Genomic DNA, 12,004 nt, shown 5'->3' with positions numbered 1-12,004 from the left:
TAGCGCCTCAAACTGTCCCCAAGCGCCTGTTTCTGCAGTCTATTCAGTGTCATCCGCTGGAGAGAGGATCCTCTCACTTTTTCAGAGCAGAGAAAAGCCACGCCGGGCCAACTTGACTCCATGGGGGTCACTCCATGCACGCATCACTGGAATCCGTTCCCAGACGACGGATTCATTGCAGAAGAGATCCTTTTGCCTCCCCACCCCCTCCTTTCTTTTTGACAGTCAGTTAATAAAGACTCAACAGTAAGCAGCTCCCAGTGATGTCATCTGGGACTTTGTCCACAGCGCCTGTATTTACAAGCTCGCAGCAACCACAGAGCCGCAGCCCGGGACTTCTAGGTCTCTGCAAACTCGCCCTGGATCCCAGGCTGGACCGCTGGCTCCGTGTGGCAGATCTTCAAGAAAACCCAGACTCCTTCTTCCAAGTGTGTTTTTGAATGCTTCACAAGTAACCAGGATCGGCGGGAGCACAGCGCTGGAGAGAAACTGTGGGAGCTTTGCAGTTCCTGGCTCCGGGACCTTGTGATTTCCATTCACCAAAGGGAAGAACTCACTCCAAGTAAGACTCCTGGGATTTAACAAAAAACAAACAAGCAAAGCAAAACAAAACAAACAAAGCAAAGATCTTGTAACCCTTTCCCTCTGATGTTTCTCGCTTGCTTTCCGTTTAAAAGGAGATGCTGTTTATGTATTACTGCAGGCTCTCTTGAAGCCACAAGTATGCGTTTGTTCAGAGTAATTATAGCCCTCTCAACTTGGGGTTTGGTGGGGAAGGAAGCTAGCTGCTAACAGGACTGGGAATTCAGAAGACGGTACCCCTGCTACTAAACTAATCCTCCACTTTTGCAGCGGGTGGGCAGTGGGTGGTTTGTTGTTTTCTGTTTTAAAACAAATGCCAGCAAAATAGTTAGGTCGACCTTGGAAGGTTGGAAGGAAATTCTAAGACTTTAAAAAACTGAATGTGAGTGTGTTCTTGGAGAGAGACACCTGCTTCCTCTAGGACTCTTTTTGTGGGTTATAGATTTTAATGTGAGAGTGCTGGTTTTCAGTTCATCCCATGCAACTCTAACTTCCCCTTAGTAATAGTCTCCTCTCTATCTCTCTCCTGAGTACTTTTCTTTCCTCTTCTTTTTTTTCTCCTGCCTTCTTTTTCTCCCTTTCTCTTCTGTTTCTCCTCGTTCCCCTTCCCCCCCCCCACTTCATTCATTTTCCACCACCTCAGTACTGGCAACTACTCTGGAACTCGTTTCTGGCTATTCTGGCCCCTTCCCCCAGTGTTCCCTGGAGAAACGGTGGGTGCTCTGATGGACTCACTGAGCAAGCAAGCATGCCCAGTTCATGTCCCACTGTCAAAGTAGAACTTGGACACCACTGTCCGTGGCAGTATCTTTGCCTCATCTTTCTTTCTCCTCAAAGCTCTTTAAACTTTTCAGACATTCTCTGGGGTTTAGCAGGGAGAATGTATAGAGGATGCTACCAATCCAGGCAGGGTTTCCCTCCTAACTCAGCCTGCAAGGGGCACACAGCTCAGTAACCAATCTCGCCTGGAAGTTCTGCTTAGGTGTCCTGTGAACTTGCCTTGCATGGGGTTTCCTGCTCTGTACTTGCCGCTCAGACTCTTGCTGCTAGCAAATCCCAGCTGACTGATGCCCTCCACCCTCCTTCCCTGACAGCTCAGGACTGACTGGCAAGAAGTGGCTGTTGGCTTGTTAGCTCCTGCAGGAGAACCCCATGACTCATTCTGTGAGACTGACTTTCTCTTGAATTCAGGTGCTCTGTCAGCACCCCAGGAGCCTGTGAAGTGACAGCCTTCATGTCTTTCCTCTGGGCAGTCAATAGGGAAAGGTCTTAGCAATCTTTGGCTGTTTTCTATGGAATCCTACCCACCTCCTGCCTTCTTAGCAGCTCCCAGGTTCTCCATCAGACCATGCTCAGCTTGGATGTATTATGACCCCGTATTCTTTGTAGAACTGTGTTTACATCAAAGAATCTGCTACTAAACATTGTTCAATACCTGATCTTCTCCCCTTAATGAGGCAAGGTTTCATAAAGCCTTGAACTCCACATGAAGCCAAGGCTGGCCTTGAATTTCTGATTCTTCTACCTTTACCCCCTCCACCCTCAAATTGTAGACATGAACCATCATGCTAGACTTATGAGGTACAGGAGATTGAATCAGAGCTTCCTGAATGCTAGGCAACTACTCTACCAACCAAACTACATTCAGCTCCAGAAGAAAACTGTGGCATAAGAAATCACTTGCCCAAAGGCCTCCAACAGAGCTCTGCTGGAGAACATACTAGAATCTGAATCCCACGCTCAGCCTGGCATGCATACTAGCATGTCACTTTTCAAATTCTTAACAATTAGAATAGAAACAAGATCCACAGGTGGTACCTGTGCCTTCTTGGGGGAACGGGGCTCTGTGCAGGTGTACGGATAAAGGTGGCCCGGCAAAGAGAACAGTCCTGTTTTGGTTTTGGCTCTGGTTGTATGTCTTAACGCCTCTGCTCCTTATCGTTAAGCTAATGAACTGAGGGAAGCCCTGGGATTATTTTAGTGGATGGCCCAAAGGCAAGAAGGGCAGCCGTAGTAGTTGAAAAAGTCCAGACTGTTTTGCTCAGAGCATGCTGGAATATCTATGTTGATTCCCGACTCTCATACTATTCCTGACCAACCTCTAAGTCTTAAACTTCCTTTGGACTCACTTGTTGACTCCTCTTAACCCATCTATTCTTTCCCTGAAGCCTGAACTCCCAGGTCCCAGGATCCCATTAACTCCCACTCAGATCTAGTTTCTTCTGTTTCTGGACCCTTTTGTCCTGATTGCGACACCATCAGAGGGCTTCTGCAGCCACTCTGGGCACGTGCGATAATTGGTGTGAACTATTAAAGTGTCTTTTACCAACCTTTGCCACAAGTCTTAGAAGCTTCTGGTCACATTGTCTAATATCACCTCTTAGGGCTGGGGTGATGGCACAGTTAGTCAAGCACTTGCCTTGGAAGCGTGAGACCCCAGTTTGAGCCCCAGAGTCCACGGTACAAACAAAGTCAGGCATTTAATATCTGCATTAAGGGGAGAAAGAGATCTCTAAGACTTGCTGGCCATCCATCCTGGTTAATTAGGTGAGTTCGAGGCCAGTGGGGAATTCTGGTTTGTGTGTTTGTTTAAATACACACACACACACACACACACACACACACACTGAGGTGGACTGCACCTGAGGAATCACACACCTAAGGATGTCCTTTGACTTCCCAATACAAATGTGTATGTACATTGACATATGTATAAAACATGTAAATACACACATTCACACATTGAAAGCAAAGTCTGTGTTTTGATACTAGCTTGGAGTAGCTATTCAATAAGAACTTCAAAGGAGAAGAACAAAAGAAATAAGCATTTGCCCAACTGCTGAACACCCAGAGCTCCACACAGGTTAGCAGACATTATTGTACAACTGAATAGATTTAGACTCTTCACTGTGATTCAAAGTCTGGGATGTCAGACGTCTGAGTACAAACTCAGGGCAACTCATGGTAGATCTCAGCTACCCTGCCATGCCTTCTTTTCTCTCCAACCTCTCATCTATTTAAATCTTTCTGAGAGTCTATCTCATTCGAATCTTCCCTTGAGAAGCTGTGTGACAGAGTGATGGAGAGGTTGTACCCGGGCTGGGCCACCCTTATTCACGCCCTGCTTCTCATACTTGCTCCCTTGTGATGTGCCCTCTTCTAGCTTAATAAACGTCTCTGTTCCAGTATCTTGAAAATGTGAAATATGAGCTTGGCTTCTTCAGGAAGGATGAGGAAGGGCTAAATACAAACCACAGGGCCTGGGAAGATGGCTTAGTGGGTTGGAACACTTGCTGGGCATGCATGCAGACCTAAGTCGGATTCTCAGCCTCTCCTAAAAGAGCAGGCCTGGGGTCTTTGGGGATAGAGTTAGGAGTTTGGTGGGGCTTGCTAGCTGCTAGACTAGCTCCAGGTTCAGTGAAAGACCCTGTTTCAAGAAGGTGGTAAGGGATAAAGCAGAAAATGTAACATCTTTCTCTGGCATTCGGAGTGATCACCAGTACAGGTATCCACACATGCATTTGGGCACACACTACATACACACATGTTACACTCAGATAGATTCATACATACACACATTAACAATACACACACATACACAATATTTTATATTAAATAAATATTTATTTAATTTATAAATTATTAATTTATATATTAATAACGATAACATATTAATGTATATTATATTATATTATATTATATTATATTATATTATATAAAATTATATATTACATAATGGCAGTTATATACAATTATACACAATGATAAAATTATATATTATACTATATTATTTATTAATACATAATATAAAATATTGTGTGATATTGATTATATAATAATTATAATAATGCATTAAAATAATATATTATATATTAAATAGCTTCAAACTTGGTGCACATGCAATAACTGCCTATAAGCATCACACCTATCCATATAGATACACATTCATATAAACAGAGCTTCAACACTTATCACAGAATGAGGTATGTATCACATACTGAAGTGTACCATTTATGGTCTTCATTTGTCTTTTCCACGTCTATGCCCCTTTCCAGATTTAAGAATTCAGACTCTCCCAGGTGGGAGTCCTTTGCAGGTTTGGTAGGAGATTCCTCAGGTTATACAGATGGAGCTCACTGTTCCGCTATTGGGAGCTGCTATCTGGTGGCAGAATGTTCTGGATCGGAATGCTCCTCGGGACTTCTCCACATTCATCCTCCTGAAGTTGGCCAGTGGCACTTCCCTTTGCACCTGATTTGTCTCCAGACCTTTGTTCATCCCATCGTAGGACCAGGCTTTCTTCCCTCCCTCACCACAGTCAGGTGTCTCACATCCCATGGATAAGTCAGGTGTCCTGTGTCCCATGGTTAAGTGTGCTCATTGGTTTTACCCCTCAGCCTTTGTGTGTCTCAGGGCAGACTCCTATGAACTTAAGTCCTGCTGTGTGTGTTCCTGCCTTTAGTAGATTGTGTATTGCGTACAGGAATGGATATTGTTTCCCAAGTTCCTCCATTCCCACCAAACTCCTCAGTCTGGATATTTCTCATGACACCATCTTGGAACCATTCCTAGTTCTCCTCCTTGCTCAAGCCATGTATCCCGCCCACTTCTGGGAGGAGTCTGCAGTCTTTCCACCCATCTGCCATTCTGTCTGTGCTTGCTGCTATCCAGTGAAGTGATCCCACCTGGTGAGAGCCCGACTCTCTCAGGACACCTAATTGCTGTAACCCCATTTAAAATAGTAAGACAGCTCAGTGCTTAAGAGCACTTGCTGCTTTTCCGGGGGATCCGGGTTTAGTTCCTAGCATCTTAACAGGGAGCTTACAACCGCCATTAGCTATAGTTGCTTGAGATCTGATACCTTCCTTTGGCCCCTGCAAGCAAATGTATTCACATGCTTAACCCCCCTCCAAACACTCTAATTTAAAATGCAATAAATATTTTTTAATGCACAATATAAAATAGTTTTTAAAAAAAATCTCTTCTTCCACATTTACCACTGGATTCTAGTGAGTTTGAGGTTGGAATCATGAACTGAAAAATCTGTGATTTAGTGCATAATGCAGCACGGCACCCATTCCATGTCAGAGGATAAGAAAAAAGGCATAGATGTGTGGTTGGTAGGCACTGTAACAGCATATTAAACTGTTTCTTTCCTACAAGCATGATGGAGTGATTCCTCAGCTAAGTGTTGTGTAGTCTCATGTGTGATTTTCATGTGTGACCTCACTAAGATTCTTACTTGAACAACCAAGGGAAGAAAATTGAAGTTCAGAGAGTCTGAATACCATGCACAGGACATATGGATAGTAAGAAGAGTCAAGATTCAAGCCTATGACTCCCCTCACCTCTCAGTGTGGTTCTCTGTGGGTGTACAGGGCTGATTGCCTTAAAGAGGCTCACCTGGAATGCATTGTGGGTCATTCACCTCTGCCCGAGACCAACTGTGCTAGAACACTGATAAACCAGGTGAACACATCTAAGTGCCAGCCAGATGAACCAGTGACATATTCTTGTCTTTAGAATTGTCATAAGCCAATGTCCAGTCCTTTGGTGGTATGTGTCACCACAGCCAGGTGTCACATGTACCATGGATCAGGTGCTCATGGTTTTGCCCTTCAGCCTCTGTGGGTCACAAGGACCGACCCATTTCCTCTCACTCATCCATGAATCTACTGTGGATTAGTTCAGGTTTATGGCTCTGAGTGTCAAGCTCACTTACGTTCTTGGCCTGAGTGTTTGTAGGTTCATCTTGGTCAACTGAGAGCTGAGAGATCAGATTAAAAATTAAAATTATAAGTAGTATTTGGACTTTTGGGTGGTTCCCCAGACAAGGTTCACCAAAGCAGTAGTGCTTTATGGAAACAGATCTTTCAGTTTTGAGACAGGACCTCTTGTATCCTAGGCTGGCTTCAAACTATGCTATGGAGCCAAGGGTGACTTCGAACTCTTGGACAGTTTGTTTCAACTCCTAGTGCTGGGGTTGCAGTGTCTGTGAATCACTACACCCAGTTTATTATATGCTGGGAATGGAATCCCATTTATGTGATTTATGTGGCCGGTGAGCGCTGTACCCACTAAGCTTTATTCTCAGATTGCAGTTTGCACTGTATATACATACATACAAGGCTACAGAAGCCTATCTGTCTATTGGTTGAGCTGTTCATCCATCCATAAACATTTCTGTGTGTTCCCAAGGTATGTGCCTCGGAATGGAGTTGTGACAATTCTACAGATGATGTGATCTGGAAAAACAAAAACAAAAAACAAGCAAAAAAACAAACAACAATAACAACAACAACAACAAAACCACCACCACCAACAACAACAAAAAACCCATAAGACTTATAAAGAACACACAAGTTAGCTTTCCTCTAAACAGTGCAGGAGAGTCTTGCGTGTGTGGAGGTGATCTACCAGAGACTGGCATGTATTTTGCCAGGGTGCAAAGTTGGTTTGAGATGTTGAAAACTGGTCGTTGTTGGGTTTTGTTTGTTTGTTTGTTTGGGTTATTTTTGTTTCTTTGGGTTATTTGTTTGTTTTGTTTTTTTTTAGATAAGGTCTCATAGTGCCTGTTCTAGCTTCAAACTCATTGTATGCATGGGGATGACCTAGAACTGCTGATCTACCTGTTTTCCCCTACCAAGTACAGGGATTACAGGTGTGCACAGCCATGCCCAGTGTATGTGGTGCTAAGGGATCAAATCCAGGACCTCATGCATGCTAAGCAATTGTTCTACCGACTGAATCACATCCCGAGATTTAAACAGCCAGAAAGGTTTAGGCTGAACACTGGGCAAAGTCACCAGACTGCTTAAACAGAAGCAACACAACAAGAGCATTCTTTCTCCATTTTCTAATCTTACAAGGTGAAATGCCTTTAGAATTTCAGACTCCCAACTGCACTTCCTTAACAGATGAAAGAATACATCTCTTGGGTGCACAGAGCATGACCCACACGTTTACCATGCCTCGAAACACACTTGCCTAACAAAGTGCGTCCTGTCAGTTTGGAAGCCTTAATTATACAAGGTACTTCCCTATTGTTCCATAAATTAATCCTGGTATTTTTCAGACTAAGAAACCTGATCTCTCCTCTTAGAAATAAACATTACTGGATTAGTGAGCCCTTTGAATTGACTTTGGATGCACTGTGAGAATCCAGTGGACTGAGTTCAGGAGTAAAGTCCCAAGCCTGTTTTGGAGCATAAGCCTGGATAATAACACAGCTATGAATATGATGGTGTTGAATGAAGGAAGAGCTGTTATTTCTGAAATGTGGGAACAAGTGTTACTGTCAAATGCCTGTCTGACAAACTGCCTCACAAAGACTACACGCTTCATTTGGTAAATTGAATCTGGAAGCGTAGACCTGATCCAGACCTGTTCAAACGATACCCCAAATCATTCCATTGTCTGTGGTTACTGTATTTTACACACTTTAAAATTCAACTTAGTGGCCTGGGAAGATGGCTCCGTGGATACAGCACTTGCCATGGAAGCAATAGGACCAGGGTTTGGGTCATGAGAACCCACATAAATGCCAGATTGGCATGGTGGCCACCCTGCAATTCCAGCCCCAGACAGTGGAGACAGGATCCTGGAGGAAGCTGGTTAGGGAGGCTAGCCATATGGGCAAGCTCTGGGTTTGTCTGGAAGACCCTGCCTCATTGAGTAAGGTGGAAGAACAATGGAGGATGAGCTCCAATATCAAGTGGATTTCTCTGCACACACGCACACACACACACACACACACACACACACACACACACACACACAGTGTACCCATGCACCTGTGAACATGCACACATAGGTGTATGTATGAAGGCAAAATGACCAACTTAGAAAGCAGAACAATGCTGAAACGTTTATGTAGCTGCATGCTTTCATGCTGTGAATTTCAAAAGTAAGTGATATTGCCCCAATGCTGATAAGGAGTGACTGTGCATGGCTTTGGCTTCTCCTATCTTGTGTTCCCCTGACTACCCCTCTGTATCCCATTCCCCAGGCCTTTCCTTTGGCACAAAATTATTTTCTGCCTTTTAAGGCTGCTTCTATCCCCATTTAACATTTTTGTTTTATTAGCATATATACATTATATGTGACAATGGTTTTCTTCTTCCATTCCTGCTGATACCCCTTCTCTCCTCACCACACACTCTTCTAATTCTCTTTCCTCCCTCCCTCCTTCCTTCCTCCTTCCTTCCTTCCTTCCTCCTTTCCTTCCTTCTTTTAGGGGTGGTGGTAGTGAACAATGAGTTTCATTAGGGTTGCTTACAGGAGCAAGGATGACCAACTTATCAGTGGTTATACCACTGAAGAAAAGGTCTCTCCTGCCACCAGTGACCATTAGCTACCTATAGATGCTCAAGGACGGGAGGCTTTCGGAGACTCTCCTTACTCCATGACGTCCAGTTTTGTGGTGATACTGCCAGGTAATGTTTCTTTGTCAGAGTTATATGGCAAATTATGTCTAATTATGATAGATAACCATATAGCTTTCCCCACCTCCCTGATCACTGGTGTGATTGCATTAGAGTTTTGCTTAAAAATATATCTGGTGCCTATTTTATCATGTTTACAAGTATAGATCTTCCTTAGTGTCCATAAGGAACTGGTTTCAGGGTTCCAGGTCCCCTTCAGAAACCTCAAATCGGTGACCCTCCGAGATATACAATGACAAGGAATCTGTGAGTAGCCTAGGCACATCCTTCTTTAGGCTTCAGATCATTGCTAGATTACTTATCAGATCTGATACGAGAACACCGTGCAATTTCCATGTTTTATTTGTTAGGGAATAATGACCACAAAAAGGGTCTGGGAATGGTTGGTGAACCTCTTGTTTTTCATCAAATATTTTCTTTTTCATTAATACTTTAAATATTGTGTGTGTGTACATATGTGTATGTGAGAGAAGGATGCACACAGAGACAGAGAAACAGAAACAGACACAGAAACGGATAGACAGACAGACAGACAGACATGAATACCTGTGTCCACAAAGACCAGAAAAGTCCTTTCCGTAGGATATCCTGAAGCTGGAGTTACAGGTTGTCTCAAGCCACCTAACGTGGGTGCTCTTTACAACGGGAAGTCCTGCACAAGCACATACACTGTTGTGCCTATGCAGGTTGGAGGCAACTTTACTCAGTCACTTCCCCTTCTGCCTTTACATGGGTTCATGGAACCTAATTCAAGTCACCAGACCTGTGTGGCAAGCACCTTTATCCACTGAGACATCTTGTCAGCCTTGCCTAAGTATTTTCAGACTCGTGGTGTTTCAATCTGCAGCTATAGAATGTGGAAACAGAAGGGTCCCTGTATTTTTTTTTTTTTTACTGCTGAGTCAGATCATTTATTACGATCACATTTCCTTTCTATTAACACTTTTCCCTAAGTTATTACTCGCACATGCTCACTGCTGCTCTGCTCACAGTAACAGGGAATTGGAGCCAGTCTAGATGTCCCTCAACAAATGAATGGATAATAAGAGTGTAGTACATATATATATACCCAACGGAATTTTATCCAGCTGTAAAGAAAAATGAAATCATGAAAGTTTCAGGGAAATGAATGAACTTGGAAAGTATAATATTAAGGGAGGTGACCCTAACTCAGAAAGGAGAAAGCTGCATGTTCTCGCTTACATGTGAATCCTAGCCTGTAATGTACATATGTGTATATTAAAATTGGCATAAATGTAGCTACAGTTTAAAACAGACAGAAAAGAGATCAAGGCAGGGTGAAATTATTGCAATGAAGAAGATCTGGGGGAGGGGGGAGAAAAGGACACATGGAACTTGAAAGCAGCTAAGAGTTTGGGGGAGGGTACAAGGAAAAATGGGGGCAATGGGGGGGGGACAGTGGCGGGAGACATAGACAGGACTCTACTACACAGAGAGAGGGGGGAGGGAGGGAGAGAGAGAATGATCCTTTCTAAAGCCTCGTGTATTTAATTTTAAAAATAAAAAGATGATTATATGCAAATATAAAAACCCAAAATTTTGAGCCGGGCATGGTGGCCCACTCCTTTAATCCTAGCACTTGGGAGGCAGAGGTAGGCGGATTTCTGAGTTCGAGGCCAGCCTGGTCTACAGAGTGAGTTCCAGGACAGCTAGGGCTACACAGAGAAAGCCTGTTTCGAAAAACCAAAAAAAAAAAAAAAAAAAAAGAGAGAGAGAGAGAGAGAGAAAACAACCCCAGAAACCAGAAAAACCCCCAAATTTTAAAAATTCGATAAGTTGCCTCATGTAAAACAACTCACAGTTTTCCACCTCTGGCTAAGTGCAGCTGCTCATAGATCCCTTTGACAAATAAGTCAGAAATGAATGTCCTTTAAAACCATTCTTCTCAGAAAATAGAATCTCAAGTCACCAGAGAATGCTTTTTTTCTCTCTCAATTGTCCAAGGGGAGAAGTTAATTATTAATTGCACCAAATCAGGAGTAATTTGAAATGCCTGCTTCCCATGTGTCTTAATTCTAATTATAGTCAATTACTCCCATTCGGGTAAACAGAAATGCTCTTCTCGTTTATTGTAGTTGGCAAACAGCATTCATTCATATCTGTTTCTGTGGTACCATGAACCCTCAGCACCTTCTGACTGGAGGAAACACCCTTCTTTCTGAGTTCCACTGACGTCTGGAATAGCCTCATCAGAGACAGGCAAATGGCAGGCTTGGAGCAATGTGCTTTTGTGAACAGATAAATGGATGGGCTGCAAAAGAGGCAGTGATTTTTCACTTTCCTCCTTTTCCTGTCAATTATGCTTCCAGCTCAGGAATGTGAGGAGCTTTATAATAGGGAATATTCAAAATAGCTTACAGAAAGCAAGGGAAGGATTTTACATTTAGACAGTTTTTAGGGACCACCAGTAGAGGGCCTTGTTAAGCTGAGTACAAGGTTTCCCCCCCTGCACACCAATTGCCAGTCATGACAGCTACCTGGTAAAGAAGCCATTGTTTTTGAGACTGTCTGATGAATAGCTTTAAGATTACTCAAGTGATTTTTAAAGTACATTGTATTTCTTTGTATGTGGAGCGAGCGAGAAGACATCTAAGTTTCCGTCTTCATTGCTTTCTTAGTAAGGAGTTAGAGAATCAGATAGATCATTAAAAACCCATCAATCAAACTGGAGCTTTGGAAGCCTCATCACTAAATCTATAGGATGTGTCTGCTGGAGTTGGGGTGAGGGGCTCTGAGTCTGCTTGTTGGATCTTAGTATTGGCTGCCGAGTGTGGAGAAGGAAAAATGACAGTTCTCCTATTCTAGACATGGATTAATCTTGTTTCTAGCAGTGGGGTGAGGCCCATACTCAACAGAATCGTGTGCAGCAGTCCTGAGTCGTCCTCTCTGTGGCAAGCCCTGCTCTCCTCTATGGCAAGGCCTCTTTCTGACACCGACTGGAGAAGGTTTAATAAGAG

The 12,004-nt window shown here is 43.4% G+C and overlaps 1 protein-coding gene across 1 annotated transcript in view; it reads left to right on the top strand.

Moving 5' to 3' along the window:
• The first annotated feature begins 310 nt into the window (after positions 1–310).
• The window catches only part of Nckap5 (NCK associated protein 5), an 805,148-nt gene continuing 793,454 nt past the window's right edge, over positions 311–12,004 (top strand). Inside the window, 1 exon segment of the mRNA XM_029471137.1 lies at positions 311–562. The gene's annotated coding sequence lies outside the window, so the exon portion shown is untranslated.

Source organism: Mus caroli, chromosome 1 (assembly GCF_900094665.2).
Source record: "Mus caroli chromosome 1, CAROLI_EIJ_v1.1, whole genome shotgun sequence".
NCBI lineage: Eukaryota > Metazoa > Chordata > Mammalia > Rodentia > Muridae > Mus > Mus caroli.
The sequence above is the reverse complement of the archived record's forward strand: the minus strand, read 5'-3'. Positions and strand labels throughout refer to the sequence as shown.